The 16,058-nt window shown below is 42.5% G+C and overlaps 1 pseudogene; it reads right to left on the reverse strand.

Annotated features, from left to right (window-relative positions):
• Positions 1 to 1,453: 1,453 nt before the first annotated feature.
• LOC124509621 (calcineurin B homologous protein 1-like) lies at positions 1,454 to 2,029 on the reverse strand (annotated as a pseudogene).
• Positions 2,030 to 16,058: the final 14,029 nt, after the last annotated feature.

Genomic DNA, 16,058 nt, shown 5'->3' on the forward strand with positions numbered 1-16,058 from the left:
CAAACAAGCAAGCTAGGAGTCACAGAAAGTTAGCCACAGGCAGATACATAAAGGAACAGACTTGGACATCAGGATGGCAACTGCCTAATTCAGTGAGGCCTAAACTCAGCTGACTTGGGCAAATAAGCTGCTGTGGCTTGCAGAAATGTCTAAAATGCCACACCATATCATGCCACCAATGTCAGATCCCACGTTTCCAGGGGATTAACAGTGGTCTACACAGGGAGGGAGGTAGTCAACGTAACCAGGCAGCTAATGTGACAATACAGTCAATGCTTTGGACTTCCACTGGGAGTGGACTACGGCTTCCAGCATGATCATTTGCCAAGTGCAAAAACCTTTAGGACACTAGGATGATCTTTAAATCTCTTGGACAGATAAATTAGGCACCTCTGTAACTCTAACCCTTCTACTTGGAAATGTGAAGTGAAAAACATCTCAGGGCATGCAACACTGAGGCATAAACCATGCAGCACAGGTGGGAATAAAGGAGGCTTTTAGGGTGCCCTGCCTCCTTTCTAAAAAGCCATGAGAAGGTCCCCAAGCATATTGTGAGAGCAGCCATTCTGGTGGCGACAGTGGCCCAAAGCTGAGCAAACCTGCAGGCATATGGCTATTTTCTGAAGAACAAGAGTAGCCACATATAGGTACTCTCTGTGTGAAGAATCAGAGGCCATTGAGTGACCTGGGCAAGCCACCTAGAAGATTGGGCTCGACATCTTTCACCTTTTAAGAAGAACATCTCCATCCAGCAGCCCTTTGATGACGGAGCAGAGTGCAGAGGATCACGAGATGGTCAAATCTTCTGAGAGAAGTGCTGATTCCCAAAAAGCTCCTGAGGATACAACATCCCAGAGGCTCATTTGCGAGCAAAGGCAGATAAAGCCGCCAGACCACGGAACCGCCTTGTCAAGTTAGATCTACATTTAACAGGCATGACTTGCGGTGCCAGGTAAAACAGAGGGAACTTGGAAGCATAATAAAAAGCAGGAAGACTGAAAGATCAAGTGAATGGCATGTTGGGCGACAGAGAAGCAGGAAGCAAAGGACATATGGAAAAGGTTGCAGGAGCATGCTGAAACCCAGGTGAAGGGAAGGCTACATCCAGTGAAAGCTTGCTTGGCCAGTTCTTGGCATGAGTCCCTCTCTCACTTTCTCAGACAGGAGGGGCCTGTGGCATTTGGCTGCGTAACTGGGGGGAGATGATATTTATAAATGGGGAACAGGTGAATGGATACTGAAGAGAAACAGGGTGGGTGGGCCGTTTTGTAATGCCCTATTTACACCAAAAGCAGGTTTGTGTTAACAGAGCACACGTGGGGTTGTCACACAACAGCTGTGGCATCTTGGGAGAAAAGAGATGATAGGGGAGAGGTGGGGCTGGGAGATAGGAGGACTCTCAAGTTCCAGTATTTAAATACTAGAAGGCAAGGAACAGTTTGGTCTCAGCCTTTTAGTCAAGAAATCGGATGCTCACTTTCTGTTACATGTTCACCTTCTCCAAAACCTTAACAAATTTTGCGAAAGATATGGCACCATCTGCACCCTGACCAGCCTCCTGGACGGTCCTGTGATGCTGCTCAGTTGCTCATGTGAGATAACCATTCCAACCATCATGCATAGCACCTGGGACAGCTTATTGCAGGTGATCTTGTCATCTTTATCCAAATCATAGAGCTGGAAAGCAAAGTATAATACGTTGCTTCAGCTGTTCTGTGGTTCTGGTTCATTCTTACCTTCGCTCCTTGCACTATATTCAGTGGATTGGAAATGAGCCAAAGTTTTTATGAATCAGTGGAAGTTGACCTGGTCTTCCCCCTCTGAAAAGAAGGCACCAGTGAGCCAGTCCCCTGGTGGGTGGATGACAAGTTCTGGAGTCAGCTGGGAAAATTTCCAGGGCCCCATTTTCGCCTTTGTCCAGGCTGGTGAGCCTGCTATAGAGGTGGGTGGTCTGACTGTGGGAAAAGCTGGTTTACTTGATCTCCTCTAGTTCTTTCCTTCACAGTAACGTGGAGGCCTGAGGCCCCATTCCCATATGGGAGTTTCTCTAGGAGCAGCCGCACCTGAAGCAACAGCGTAAAGATAAAGACAAGAGGAACTGTACACAAATATTGTACTCTAGTTGGTAAATTTGTTCTTCACAAGAGAATGAACTAGAAAATTCTGAAACTATGTGGATAATAGGACTGAGCAAATATGTTGTGGATAATGATAATCAGTTGGTCACTGTTAGGGAAAGTAGTTACAAATAGGAAAGGGGAAGTCTAGAATGGATCCTTTGGTATTGGATTACATCTAAAATATCAGTATAAAGTCATACATATGTTTTCAAACAGAGATATAGACATGTATAAGCAGATGGATAGGCATAAAATAAGTATGTGTATATGTGCATGTAGGTGTATACAAACATATTTCTTAGCTCTCTCATCTGAGACAGCCTTAGAAGCAATGATACTCTGGCAACATTGAGCACATCTACTGCCCAGTTCTTCTTTGTAAATACCATTCTCTAAAAAAGAAAAATAAGCCAGGGATCCTTGGAGAAATTATTTATTCTAGGGCTGGGCCAGGGGAGATATATGAGTCTAGACTATCTTGAGATGTTGGAAAGAGAGTCCTCAAAAAATTAATAGGAGGCCTGTCAAAAGGGCACAGAAGCCAACTTGAAGGAGCTCCCAATGTCTAACTATGGGACACCTGGAGCACTAAAATAATGATAGTAATGGATTATAACACAGAATAAAATGAAAAAGCCGTGAGTCTATACTGACATAAGTAAATTGGGATAAATATAAACATACATACATGGGAGTAAGGTATCTCTTCCTTACCGAAGAATTCTAATTAATAAATGTAGAAGTATTGAGATAAATTTTAAAAATCACCATTAGCCAAATATGAAAGTAACAATTTTACAGGGAAAAATCACTGATGAATGCTAAAATTAGTTGGGTGACATTATGTTGAGAAATAGGATGTGTGCATAGTCTCAAAGTTTCTCCCCACAATATATTTGTTGATTACAAACAGAAAACAGTAACTTTAGCTGCAGAAAGCTGACAGACACCATCTTAACCAAATGATCAAAATTAACATCACCAGTAAAAGGGCACAGCTATATATGAACCTCCTGATATAATACAGTGAGATGGCACTTCTGTGGGATTCTTGACAAGAATGTGTAACTACAATCTAATCAGAAGAAAATGTCAGACAATCCTAAATTGAGGAACATTCTAGAAAATAGTTGGCCAGTACCCTCTGAAGGTGTCAAGATCATGAAAGACAAAGATTAAGGGATTACCACAAACTGAAGGACACTAAGGAGATCTGACAACTAAATGCAATATGGGATCTTGGACCAGAAAAAGGACAGTAGTGGAAAAACTGGAAAAAGCCAAATAAAGAGATTAGTAAATAATATTTACCAATGTTAATTTCCTGCTTTCAATACATGTAGTATGGTTATGTAAGATTGTAACATTAGGAAAAGCTGCATAAAGAACATATGGAAGGGGTGCCAGGGTGTCCCAATCAGTTAAGCATCTGAATTCGGCTCAGGTCATGATCTCACAGTTTGTGAGTACAAGCCCCATGTTGGGCTCTGTACTGACAACTCGGAGCCCGGAGCCTGCTTCAGAATCTGTGTCTCCCTCTCTCTCTGTCCCTCCCCTGCTCACGCTCTGTCCCTCTGTCTCTCTGTCTCTCAAAAATAAACGTTAAAAAATTGTTTTAATTAAAAAAAAGAGTATATGGGAATCCTCTCTATTAATTTTTGCAACTTCTCTGTATTCGATTATTTCAAAATAAAAAATATATATCTATATGTATACACATGTATGTATATACACATACACTCAGCCATAAATATTATGCAGTTACTGGGTTGGGACTTATGCCCCAGTACCTATGACAGATATATGGCTTCTCAAGAAAGTAAGTTCAACCAGGACATGCTTAGTTCATAATTTCTTTAAATAGAAAAATTCAGGGGTGCCTGGGTGGCTCAGAGCACCCAACTCTTGATTTTGGCTCAGGTCATGATCCCAGGGTTATTGGATCAAGCCCTGCACCAGGCAGAAGATTCTCTCTCTCTCCCCCCCTCTGCCCCTCTCCCCGGCTCATTCTCTCTCGCTCTCAATTAAATACATACATACATACATACATACATACATACATACATACATAGCAAAATTCAGAAGACCAAAGAGAATCAAATCTAAGATGAATAGACGCTGCTATGATATATGACACCCTGGCCCCTAGGGCACCCTCAGGGCACAGATTCCCATTTCAGAGTGTGGAGACAGTCTGTCATAGCAGTGCACCCTTGTCCTCTGCTGAATGAGATGTCCAGCTCATCTGTTGTCATCAGTAAGGTCCCTCGGTCCAGGCCTAGATGTGCCAGTACTTGAGATATTGGTCTGCTCTTCCCCTGTGCAAGCTGAAGCCAGGCATTACCAATAGATCACAGCACTTTCCTGAGTAGGCCAGACAGCCGCTACTGATCAGAGTCATTGGCACTTGAGCTGAAACATCTCCTATTGCTGCATTCAACTTGCAGTCAGGTCCATGGGGACCCTTGGAGTCTAAGTCCCTGCTTAGATTCTGATGTCTAGACATATAGGCATGGAAATCATCCTTCCTCAAATGTGGTAAGAGACTCCAGCAATCTCACCAAGTGTCCCTCTCCAAGCTTCATCAGCGATCCAGGGGTAGAATATCTAATGGTCTCTGTGGTAGCAGATGACAGAGCTTGACATGAGATGGAGCCCTATGGCAAAAGCTGATCAGGTCCCTGGGGAACACTGAGGCCTAAATCCTTATCAACAGGATTGACAGTTAACTCTTCCAACATATCGTGTTCACAGTTAGACTCTTTGTCAGACTTCATACAATTAGCCTGGGAAGAATATCAGGGATTCTTTGTCATTTCATAGCATGATAGTACTTTTCTAACTTATTACACTGTGGCATCCAGGGATTTTAACAGAAAATTGTGTCAAATCATACTTTTCTTCTTACCAAGGAGGTGCATCTTAAGGATAGGGGACATTCCAACAGCTTTGCTGGGATGTAAATGAAGGAAATTACTCAAACTAGGACTCAGACCTCCTTGGTCATAGCCCAGATATAAACAATGACCATGTTCACTCTCATTTTCTATCAAGAAGAAGAAAATAGGTCTTAGGAGAAAGCAGCTTCTGAGAAAAACTAAACTGGCTTACAGAAGAATTAGAAGACTGGGAGTGGAGATCCAAGCCAAGGGAGGGCTTCAAGACTAGAGCTGGTAGGAGGGGCATTTCAACAGTATTTGACCCACCCTGGGATAAAGACCTTCTCACGGTCTCACTCTCTCTCCCATCCCCAGCTATGTCTCCTCTCATCCAGCCTCTCCCTTCCTTCCCTTTTTCCATGAGTTCTTGTTAGAGATTTCTGATATTCTCTTGGTTTACAAGATTGGGACTGAGAAATGCTGACCAAGCCATTCCTTTGTTATAAAAGAATTACACCTACCGGGGCGCCTGGGTGGCTCAGTCGGTTAAGCGTACAACTTCAGCTCAGGTCATGATCTCACAGATCATGAGTTCAAACCCCACAATGGGCTGTCTGCTGTCAGCACGGAGCCCGCTTCAGATCCTCCGTCCCCCCGCCCGCCCCTCCCCTACTCACGTGCACTCTCTCTCTCAAAAATAAACATTAAAAAAAAAAAAAGAATTACACATACCACAATGTCCTAGACAGGTGTTCTGCTTTTATAAAACATCTTCATAGTTTTCTCTCAGAAATATTCTGTTGTTTTATGACCTGTCTCAAAATGGTTCTGTCCACCTAAATTAAATCCCTCTTGCTGCAGTTTAAGTGTTTTCCATTATCTCACCCAGTTTGCTCCTTTAAGCCAATTAAGAAAAATTCTAATGTTGGTATGAGAATCTTTGACATAAAAATTCTTCCCTAATCCTAAACCTTCAATTCCTCCATTCTGCCTAGAGAAATAAGTTCAAATCTTTCACCCAACTCTCCATCCTCTGTACAATCTGGTCCTAACTTGCCTTTCCAGACGGATTTCTCGAAAGTCCTTTGTACAGGCCTTAGACCTCAGCCAAACCAAACCACATGTGCTTCTTGAGATAATATCCTGCACTCTCAAAGCAGTATCCCCACTTGGAATGCCCTCTCTCCCATCACGGCCTCTTTCTTATTCCTTCATTTTGAAAAAATTAATGGATATAAAAATGAGACATAATCTCTGCCATGCAGAGTGCCTGGATATTATCAAGTATAAGGTGTTAACACCTAACACCTGTGGTGTGGTGTTAGCATGGGGTTGGGTGTTAGGATTAAACTCCATGATAAAGGAACTGAAAAGGCCCTGAAGGATGGGGTAGAATTTGGATATGAATGCTGGCAGGAGAAGGATTATAGGCTGAGGAAACCATGAGAGCAAGCTCACACAGGCAGGAGAAGATGAAGTGCGTATACATAAATTCAAATACTTTGGTTTGGCTGCAATGCTTCAGTTGACCAGATCTTGAAGGATCTTGAATGTCAGACTAAAAAGTATAACTCTATTCCATAGACATAGGAAATTATTGAAGAGTTCTGAGCACAGAAATAACATGATCAGAAAGAGCGGTGCTTTATAAAGATACCAGACTGTGCATGTATAGGATTAACTTCCTCAATTTCTAGAGGTTCCTTCTTGGTATAGTAGGGAGAGAGGAGCCTGAAGTTAGTTTCAAATCTAAGATCACAGGAGTGGTGATGCCTATCACACTCTCCATTTAATTCAGGTGTCTGGTCTTGCAAAAGGTAGACAGATCTAGGAGACTGGCTAAAAGTAGCTTGTGACTTTACTTGTAGCCGTTGTTGTGATACAGGATTTTTCTTGGAGCAAATCAGCACAGCACCTAGGACGTGGAACTATACAGCTACTGACACCAGTAAATACTTTTTCCCTCTATACCCATGTTCGAGAATCACCAGAAGCAGTTTGCTTTTGAGACATTAGTTCTCCTGTTCTCTGCCATAAGTTGCAGAGATTATTATCATGCTGACACCCCACGGACGATCACACCGGTTCCTATTTTCCTCATGGACTAAGGAACCAGAATTAGCCCACTACTTTAGATGCCTTAGACATTAAGTAAGCCAGGGGTGAAAGCCTGGTACCACATACTTGATCAGTCAGGGTCCAGCCAGGAAAAAAGAATCCACACCAGTTGTTTTAACAGAGAGAATTCAGCATAGGGAAGGTACCATAAAGCAGACACAGCACATGGGAAACTGAGGTGACACAGAGATAGTAACTGCAGAAAGGAGCTCACACTCCTAGGGCAGAACCTAACAGGGAGCAGCTGGTGAAGAAGGGTTATTTGCAGGGTCCCAGCATAACAGAGCATGGAAGAAGAGATTTGCAGCTGACAGACGACAGCTTAATAGGCAGCACAATAGCTAATGAAAGCATTAGCCAATAAGTGCAGTTAACAACAAATATTATGAGAAATAAAGAAAATTCCTTGTTGCAGGTTTTAGCGTTGGAATTCTTTCTTTTTAAAACATTAGCCTGGCTGTGGAACAGCGAATAAAATTACTTGTTTGTACACATCATCACAGAATATTCTCAGGTTCCCATTTTCTTGCATGCCTGAGACATTTCACTGTTCAGAGTCTAAGCAGATAATGGAATACTACTCACAATAAAAAGGAATGAATTGCTGATACGCACAACAACTTGGATGGATCTCAAAGGCATTATGCTGATTGAAAGAAGCCAGGCTCAAAAGGTAGGGTTCCATTTATATGACACTTTCAAAATGACAAAACCATAGCGAAGGAGAACGGACTCTTGGTTGCCAGGGGCTAAGAGCTGGGGGAGACTGCGACTCTAAAGGGACAGCACAAGGGACCTTTTTGAAGTAATGGACATGCTCTGACTCCTGATTGTGGGAGGGTTATGTGAGTCTGTGCACATGATAACACAGAGCTATACTAAAAAAAAGAGTCAATTTAAAGAAGGGGGAAAAACAGGGAAAAAAGTAAAGGCGGGACATGCATGGCACGTGCATAAGAAAGTTTTATCTTTTTTATTTTGTTTAATTTGCTGGGATAAGGTCAAGTAGGACCCTATCGAGTTCTCGCCACATTTGGCGTGAGTTAGAAGGGAAAAGTGTCAGTTGGAGTGAGACCAAATACACAACATGTCTTCAGTTACCGCACACCTCAGAGCCCCCAGGCGACGGCAAGGCAGGAGGGTGAGGGAAGAATTCTCCCCGCACCTCTGGGCCATTGTGGGTGAGGGTATTTGCGCTGTTTGCAGGAGTTCAAAGCCTCCTTCTTCCCTCCACTTCAAAGCCTGGCCTGCCTTTTCCCCACTCATGTCTTTTATTTGGTGCTAGCAACCTTTGAGGACTGATGCTGAATGGCCCTTGGCAGTGACCCCACTAACTGGCAAAGCTGGCCACAGGGGATGAATAAGACACTCACTGGCGTCAACATCACAGTGGTCGTGGCCCAGTAGGCCTTGTTTTGTGTTCTCCCTGACAGTCCAGAGCAACTCCCATGAATAAGTGACTGAGCAGCAGCAGGAAGTGCTCTCCGTCCCGGCCTCCCTGGAGCCCTCTTTTCCATTCACATGGGGACTACCTTCCACACAGGCTTCAAAGTAGAATTTTGTTATGCTCGGCACATTTAAATCGCTTCATTCATAGAACACCATTAAACAAAGTGTTCCTGAACTTTAAAATACATAAAATCATTTTGCATTCCATCACCCTAAGAATTTGCATTCAGTTCCAGCTGAGATCAAAAGGAGAGAGAGATTCTTTGTGGTTACCTGCTATCTTTCAAAAAACCTCTCTTTGGGTAAAAACTGCACCGTTGCCATTGCGTTCGTGTTCTGCTCTCTAGACACGGATCTCATACCTGAGACGTCTATCAACAAGATGGGATTCAAAAGTGAATGAGCACATACTCTTTGGTGTCTGGCTTTTTTCACTCCACATACTTTTTTGAGGGCAATGTTGTATGTAGCAATACTGTATTCTTCTTTATTACCGGGTAGTACTGCATTGCATGAATACAGTAGTCCCCAATTTGTTTACCCATTCTGTTGTTGGTAGATATTTGAGGTGTTTCTAGTTGTGAGGGTTTTGGGGGAGGGACTTTGTGAATAAAGTTGCTGTAAATATTTTTGTGCAAGGCTTTCTGTGGACATACTCATTCTTCTTACCTCCATTTACCTAAGAAGGAATTAAAGGGTAGACATATGTCAGGTTTGTTAGATATTGCCAGTCTCTGAAATGACTATACCATTTTACCCTCCCCTCATCAATTTATGAGAGCTCTACTTGCTTTTCATCTTTGTCAACACTTGGTGTATTAATATTTTTAATTTTAGCCCCTCTAACACATAGCAGTATTTGCTTGTGGTTTTCATTTGAATTTTCCTGATGAGAAATGATGTTGAGGGCCCTTGCGTATGCTTATTGGCCTTTTGTATATTTCCTTTTGCAAAGTGTTTCTCAGGAGAAGTGAGGAAGTGGTGGTGGCAATATCCACCAGAGAAGAGAAAAAAAGTTATGATTTGGAAAAGCAGATTTATCAATGATTAAGGCCGTTTTCCCCAGTCCTGCACATTTATGAGTTGTGCTGTTTTAAATAGATAGTAATGTGTAAAGCGGTTAAAGAACCTAGTAGGCACTTGTTCCCAAATATCTCCCTCCTGGCCTATAACCACTGTCCAGAATTCTGCTTCAGAGACGTGCTCCTTTGGGCTTTTCACTAGGAGTTCTCAGCACATTAACATGAATGCACCTGTGGGCTCCTGTCTACCCTCACAGCTGGCTGGGAACGTGGCGTGAAGGGTTTGGGCACTTGGGGGTGCTGCATTCAGCAGCTTCCTTAGGGGAAGCATGAAGGCTCCTGCTGCCTGGGAGAGAGTGGTGACAAAGGAAACACCAGTAAAGGGAAGAAAGGCTTAGGACAGAGAAAGCACAGGATGCGCCCTAAGCTTTTACTTAACTTCATTTTGTTTTCCCAAGGTTGTTCCCTATGGTAAATGTTGGAGTTGAGGAGAGAGGAAAGGGAGGAGCACAGCATGAGTCAGAAATGATGTCATTAAACATGTCTGGAAGAGCACAATGCCAGCCATGAGGAGACTGTGGGACACCATCATGGAATAAAAGTGCCATGTAACTGTGGCACTAAGGGTGCTATGTGAAGAAGGTGTTCCTTTAAGCCCTCCAGAAAGACCAAACACTTCATGTTTATGTGCAACACATACACACACTCCAGTAAAGAAAAATCTGAGGCAGACAAGGTCTCCTCCATCTCACAAATGGGCTATAAGCTGTGCATAAATGCAGGGACCAGGTCTAAGGACAAGTAAGTCTCAGAGTAGGGTGACAATAAGAGCCCAGATCACCTCACCGGGAACCCACTTGGCTTGCAATGAACATCTTTACTCTAAGGTTTTATTCCCCTACCAAAGTGTAGCACAACATCCATTCTCTAGTAAATATTTCTCATGTTTAAGACAGCACGACAGTAATAAATCAGCCCTCAAAGTCAGCTGCTATAAATGCCATGTGTTATCAGTTAGATCACACACCAGAGCCAAATTTTCAAAACATTTCCTTTTGAAATACTCACAACATTTTAACAGATGTCTTTTGGAGAGTTTTGAAGCACAATAAGCTCCCATCAACATATAAAATAAAACCAAAAAGAAAGTAAAATGTGGAGAGATTATATTTTTCTTTTGGCAGTAAGACAAAGGTGGGGGCAAATCTTGAGATCTTTGGAGAAATGCTTGTTCACAGCCACAAAAGTGAAGAAATTAATAATGTCTGTTATTTCCTGCTCTGAACACTGACCAAAAATATATAACTCTAGCTTTCGTGGAAGCAGTTTCCTGGGCAGGTAGAGAAAGGATGTGAGGGTGTAAATTATGGGGCCATCAGGGACAGAAATGGGATGCAAGCATCCAAAAAGCATCTTTTGTCAGGGACAAGATGGGCAAGACCAGCGGTGGCTGATTCTAAAATGGTGCATCTTGGAGTCTAAGCCCTCTCAAAATCAGTGGTAGGAGGGCCAGAATGGGAACCTAGAAAAGGAAGGAGAAAGTTTTATGTGTGTGTTTTTCTTCAACATTTGTTTATGAGAAAATTTGGAAGTACAGAAAAGTCAAAAGAATTGTGCAGTGAGCATGCCTATACCCATGAGAGGGATATCATTTTTCATGTGACAGTTTGTTTCCACTGGGGCTGATTTTGACCTTCAAAGAAATGCTCTTGAATAAATGAATGAATGAATGAATGAATGGTCTAACAATCTTCCCACCCATGTATTCTGGGGAAGCCTAGGTTGTTCACTGCTACTCCTGCACGCAGTGGTAATTTCAAGAGCAGGAGGCCCTATGGGTCTGCTTCTATCAACTATTGTTTTGGATGCTCCTTGCTCATGCTGTCTGGTCTCCTGCTCTTGCCTTGTTATCTTTGACTTTGTGCTGAATGTTATACTGAAAAATTCTATGTGGAAATAATTTGATCTTCTCTCTTTTGAGAGGATTTCTCTGTTTGCTTATGCTAGGCACACGGGGGTGCTAGCTGGCAGTACAACACATTTTGTTTAAGCAGTACCAAGGCAGTAGGAATATGGTTATGAACAAGAAATGGTTTCTGCCCTTACAAGTCTTACTAAGAATAAGCAATAGCATTCATTCAAATAGAGCCTATACAGAATAATGTAACTCATGCAAGCTTGACCAGCATGCGGCTTTTCCTCACCTTACCCATCTGCACCCATTAAGGAGAGGCATGCTGGGCCGTGCAGAGATGTGCTGAGGTAACAGTTTTCTTTCAGTTTTATTTCTTAAATAATTGAGAAGAAAATTCTATGAACTGATTACTGCATTCACCATGTAAAAATCTAATCAGAAATAATCAGAACGCTCTCGCTTCCTTTGACCAAACACCTAGGAGAGAGAATGCTTTAAAACACTACCCTCAAGCAGTTACTAATTTCATGGCAGAAATAAAACGAAAGTCCATTTGAATATTATAAGCTTAAATACTCTAAATCAACAGACCATCTGCAGGAACTTGAGTGCTTTAGTCGGGCGGTGGAACCAAAGAACACAGTCCTTTCACACACAAGCTCAAGAGTACCTAGTTTCAGCCCTCACAAGCTGGAGGTTGGAGCTACTATTGAAATAGCTGAGAGACCGATTATCTGAGAAGCAATCTTCTGTGAAAGATTACAGACAGACCTTGACTTCATGATGGTGACCAAAACAGAACGGACTGAGCTCTCTCTGGACTTGCCATCCTTAGTCACTTCCAGATGTTACCTCATGATTGTTTAATGGAATGGAGGGGCTTCTAAAACTGATGAAAAAATAAAAACCACTCCTCATCCCTCACTCCTGGCAAAAATACTCAACAGGAGAGATGACTTGGAAGATTTAAGGCAAATGACCAAACATACTAATATTAATATCATTAATATGTTATGCCCTGCAGTTTCCTGCTGTGTAGTTTTTTGAAATCCTTTCATGAGACACTGGAGCCTTTGGTTTCTTGGAAACAGGTTCCTTTACCACGTGGGCTTTGTTTTCTGGCTCCCTTTTTCCTACTTCCGTGAGTTTGCTATTTTGCATACCCAAGCGTCTTGAGATCTGCACATCACTATCTGTGACTGATTCTTAGGAGAGACCCAGGTTAATGCTTGAACTCAGGCCACATACAGCACATCTGTCAAAATAATCATTTTTCCTTTTTTTTATTTAAAAAATTTTTTTATGTTTATTCATTTTTTTTTAAATTTTTTTTTCAACGTTTATTTATTTTTGGGACAGAGAGAGACAGAGCATGAACGGGGGAGGGGCAGAGAGAGAGGGAGACACAGAATCGGAAACGGGCTCCAGGCTCTGAGCTGTCAGCCCAGAGCCCGACGCGGGGCTCGAACTCACGGACCGTGAGATCGTGACCTGGCTGAAGTCGGACGCTTAACCGACTGCGCCACCCAGGCGCCCCTATGTTTATTCATTTTTGAAAGACAGAGAGAGGGCACAAGCAGGGGTGGGGGTGAGGCGAGAGAAGGGGACACAGAATCTGAAGCAGGCTCCAGGCTCTGAGCTGTCAGCACAGAGCCCGACGCGGGGCTCGAATTCACGAACCGCAAGATCATGACCTGAGCCAAAGCTGGATGTTCAACTGACTGAGCCACCCAGGCACCCCAAAATAATCATTTTCAATGAGGGAGCCATAGACCCTACAAAAATCATTTATCTTAAATAACATTGAGATCAAAGTTAACCGGGCCTGAGGAGATGGCATTTGCTTTGCTTAAAAATTAATGAGCAACCCTGTCAGTTAAAATTTAGAAGCTTAGAAGAGAATTAGACCTTGAGCGTTCCACCTCCAAAACATATGTCTGCCATAGGCTTAAGAACAGGTTAGAACTGGAATACATTAATACTGAGCCTCTGATGGAACCAAACGCTGTTTGTGGTTTCCTCTATTTGCTTCCACCTATCGGCACTAAGATGCTGAGTACCCGTGGGTTCTGTGGTGTCTGCTTTCTCCTGATATCTTGAACACAATCCTTACTGTATTTGGGTTTTCCATCAGTGTTAGAACACACAGGGCTCATATCATTCAAAGGCACAAAATAATTTGTTGAGCCCTTACAATGAGGAGGCATTTTGCTGGTGTCATGGAAGACTGAAAAGAAAATCAAATATGGCTCCTGACCCCTAGGAACTCATAATCTAACAGAAGAAAAAGACACATCCAGGGATAGTTCAGGTTATGTTAAAGCAATGCTATATGGAAAGTGCTGTAATAGAGGCCTAATTGAATCCAGAGCTGACATGGTTTAGAGTTTAAAAGAGTTTCAACGTCCTTCTCAGTAGATCCTGAAAAGGGGATTCTAGTTACCTGATTATTCTCTAAATAGGACCAGCTATGTAATTTGTGGGGCCCGGTGCAAAATGAAAAGGTAGGGCCCCTTACTCAAAAAAGCTTGGTGTCCTGAGTGCAGGGCCTTGTCACATGCCCTTGAACCCGGTCTTGTCTTCAAATACAGTCTATGAATATGAGGAAGAGGCAAATTTTAAGCAACCTGGAGGAAGACATTGCACACAGGGAATTTTCTTTCAAGGAGCTCACAGGAAAATGAATTCACTGTAAGGAAGGAAAATAATTCAGTATTTCCCAAATTAACAAATTGGGATTGGGAGCTAAAGGAAAGTCACTATTTTGCAAAAACAGTGTCACAGATATGCCACGGCTACAAGGTAAGGACAATAATAATAGTAGCAGTAGTGGTGGTAGTAGCTGACAGGGACTTAGAGAGCTTATTGAGTGCCAACATTCTTCTCAGTCTGTTCTGTATATTTACTCATTTAATCCTCAAAAGAATCCTGAAGGGATTCTGTTCAAGACACTTCAAGCCCTGAAGATGCTGTTATCTCCCTATCTTCCAAATGAGGAAATTGACCTTAGAAAGGTTGAATACTTGTCCCTGGCCACAAAGCAAAGAAGTGGTAGAACCAGGATCTGAACTCAGACAGTCTAGCTCCAAAGTCTGTGCTCTTAACCGCTATTTATGCTACTTCTCATAAAATAGGGACGTATTCAGAAGGAAGGAAGGGGAGAGGGAGGGAGGGAGGGAGGAAGGGGGAGAGAGGGAGAGAGGGAGAGAGGGAGAGAGAGAGAGAGAGAGAGAGAGAGAGAGGGAGGGAGGGAGGGAGCTATCCCAGTATATATTCATTCACTGATATTACAGACTTGGCTTAACCAGGGTGTACTGTATGTTGTGTGCATGTTTTTAATTTTTTCTTTTTTTGCATTTCATGTTCATAGTTTAACAGCACCCGTTCGCCCTCCCCCACTGAGTGTTGCCACATGACCCCATGGAGTAGAAAGGTACTGGTTCTGAGAACATTCCATCACAGCCCTATCCCACTCTCTCCAGACACTTTCTTCTGTCTTTTAACTATGGCAAACTGTTGTTTCTAACTAACAGGTACTCTTTTAACTCCACTTTAAGAGTGATATTTTCCTAACTTGAATTAAATAAAATATGATTTAGACAGCAGTGTCCTTGGCTGTCTTTCCCACTTACTTTTCCCCCCTAAATTGCAATTAAGGCTCTGTTCAAGACACGCATCACCTAATGCCACTCCTGGACTTTATAGTTCGAAGGGAAGAAATTCCGACTTGCCCTATATTTATCAGAACTGTGAAACTTCTCAAATCAAAAAAAGAGAAGAGGACAAAAGGATTCTCGGGCAGCCAGTTATCCCTGTTGCCGTTAAATAAAACGTGCTTTTGGCTGCTGGTCAGAGCCTGTAGTCAGGTCACTATTCTTTCTTTGTTTCCCAGCCCATTGTTATTCAAGGAAGGAATCGCCTAGGAAATGTGGCCTCTGGTGGTGGGGGTTTCTTTCCAGCTCTGGCTCGCTCGCTCTCCCTCTTTTTCTGTCTCTCGTTTTGCATGCACCAAACTTTTTTTTTTTTCTTTTTGGAAGTTACCTAGGAAACAAAGTCTTTTGTGCTCCAACTTTATTTGAGCTATTCGCTTCGCTGGGAATCTGCACAAAAGCTGAAGAGAGAAAGAAGGTTGCGATGTTTTACTAAAATGTTCATGGCGAACATATTTTTCTGGGGGGGGGGCAATCATATCCTGTTGGGTGTGTTGGGGGGGTTTCGCAGATACCTCTGATAAGGTAAGCAAATGCTGCGGGGTTAACTTAAACAAGTGGCTCTGGAATCTTCTCTTTAAGAGGACCCGAGAACAATTTGACAATATGTGAAATCCTGAGTCAACAGGACACAATGCTTCCAAATATGATGAGAAAAACAATTTTTTTGTGATTTTAGGACAGAATATTATTAAAACTTAACTGGAATAAGAGGAAAAAGTATTTATTTTATACACTCACCTTCCTCCAAATTATGTAAAGAAAGAAAACTAGGTTCAGTGGTAAAAACTGGGTCTTTTAAGATAATCTGGTTTAGAAACCCAACCCTGAAATCAAAATTGGAA

Source organism: Lynx rufus, unplaced genomic scaffold (assembly GCF_022079265.1).
Source record: "Lynx rufus isolate CCGP_SWC_20201006 ecotype Redwood Valley unplaced genomic scaffold, mLynRuf1.p SCAF_14, whole genome shotgun sequence".
NCBI classification, from domain to species: Eukaryota; Metazoa; Chordata; class Mammalia; order Carnivora; family Felidae; genus Lynx; species Lynx rufus.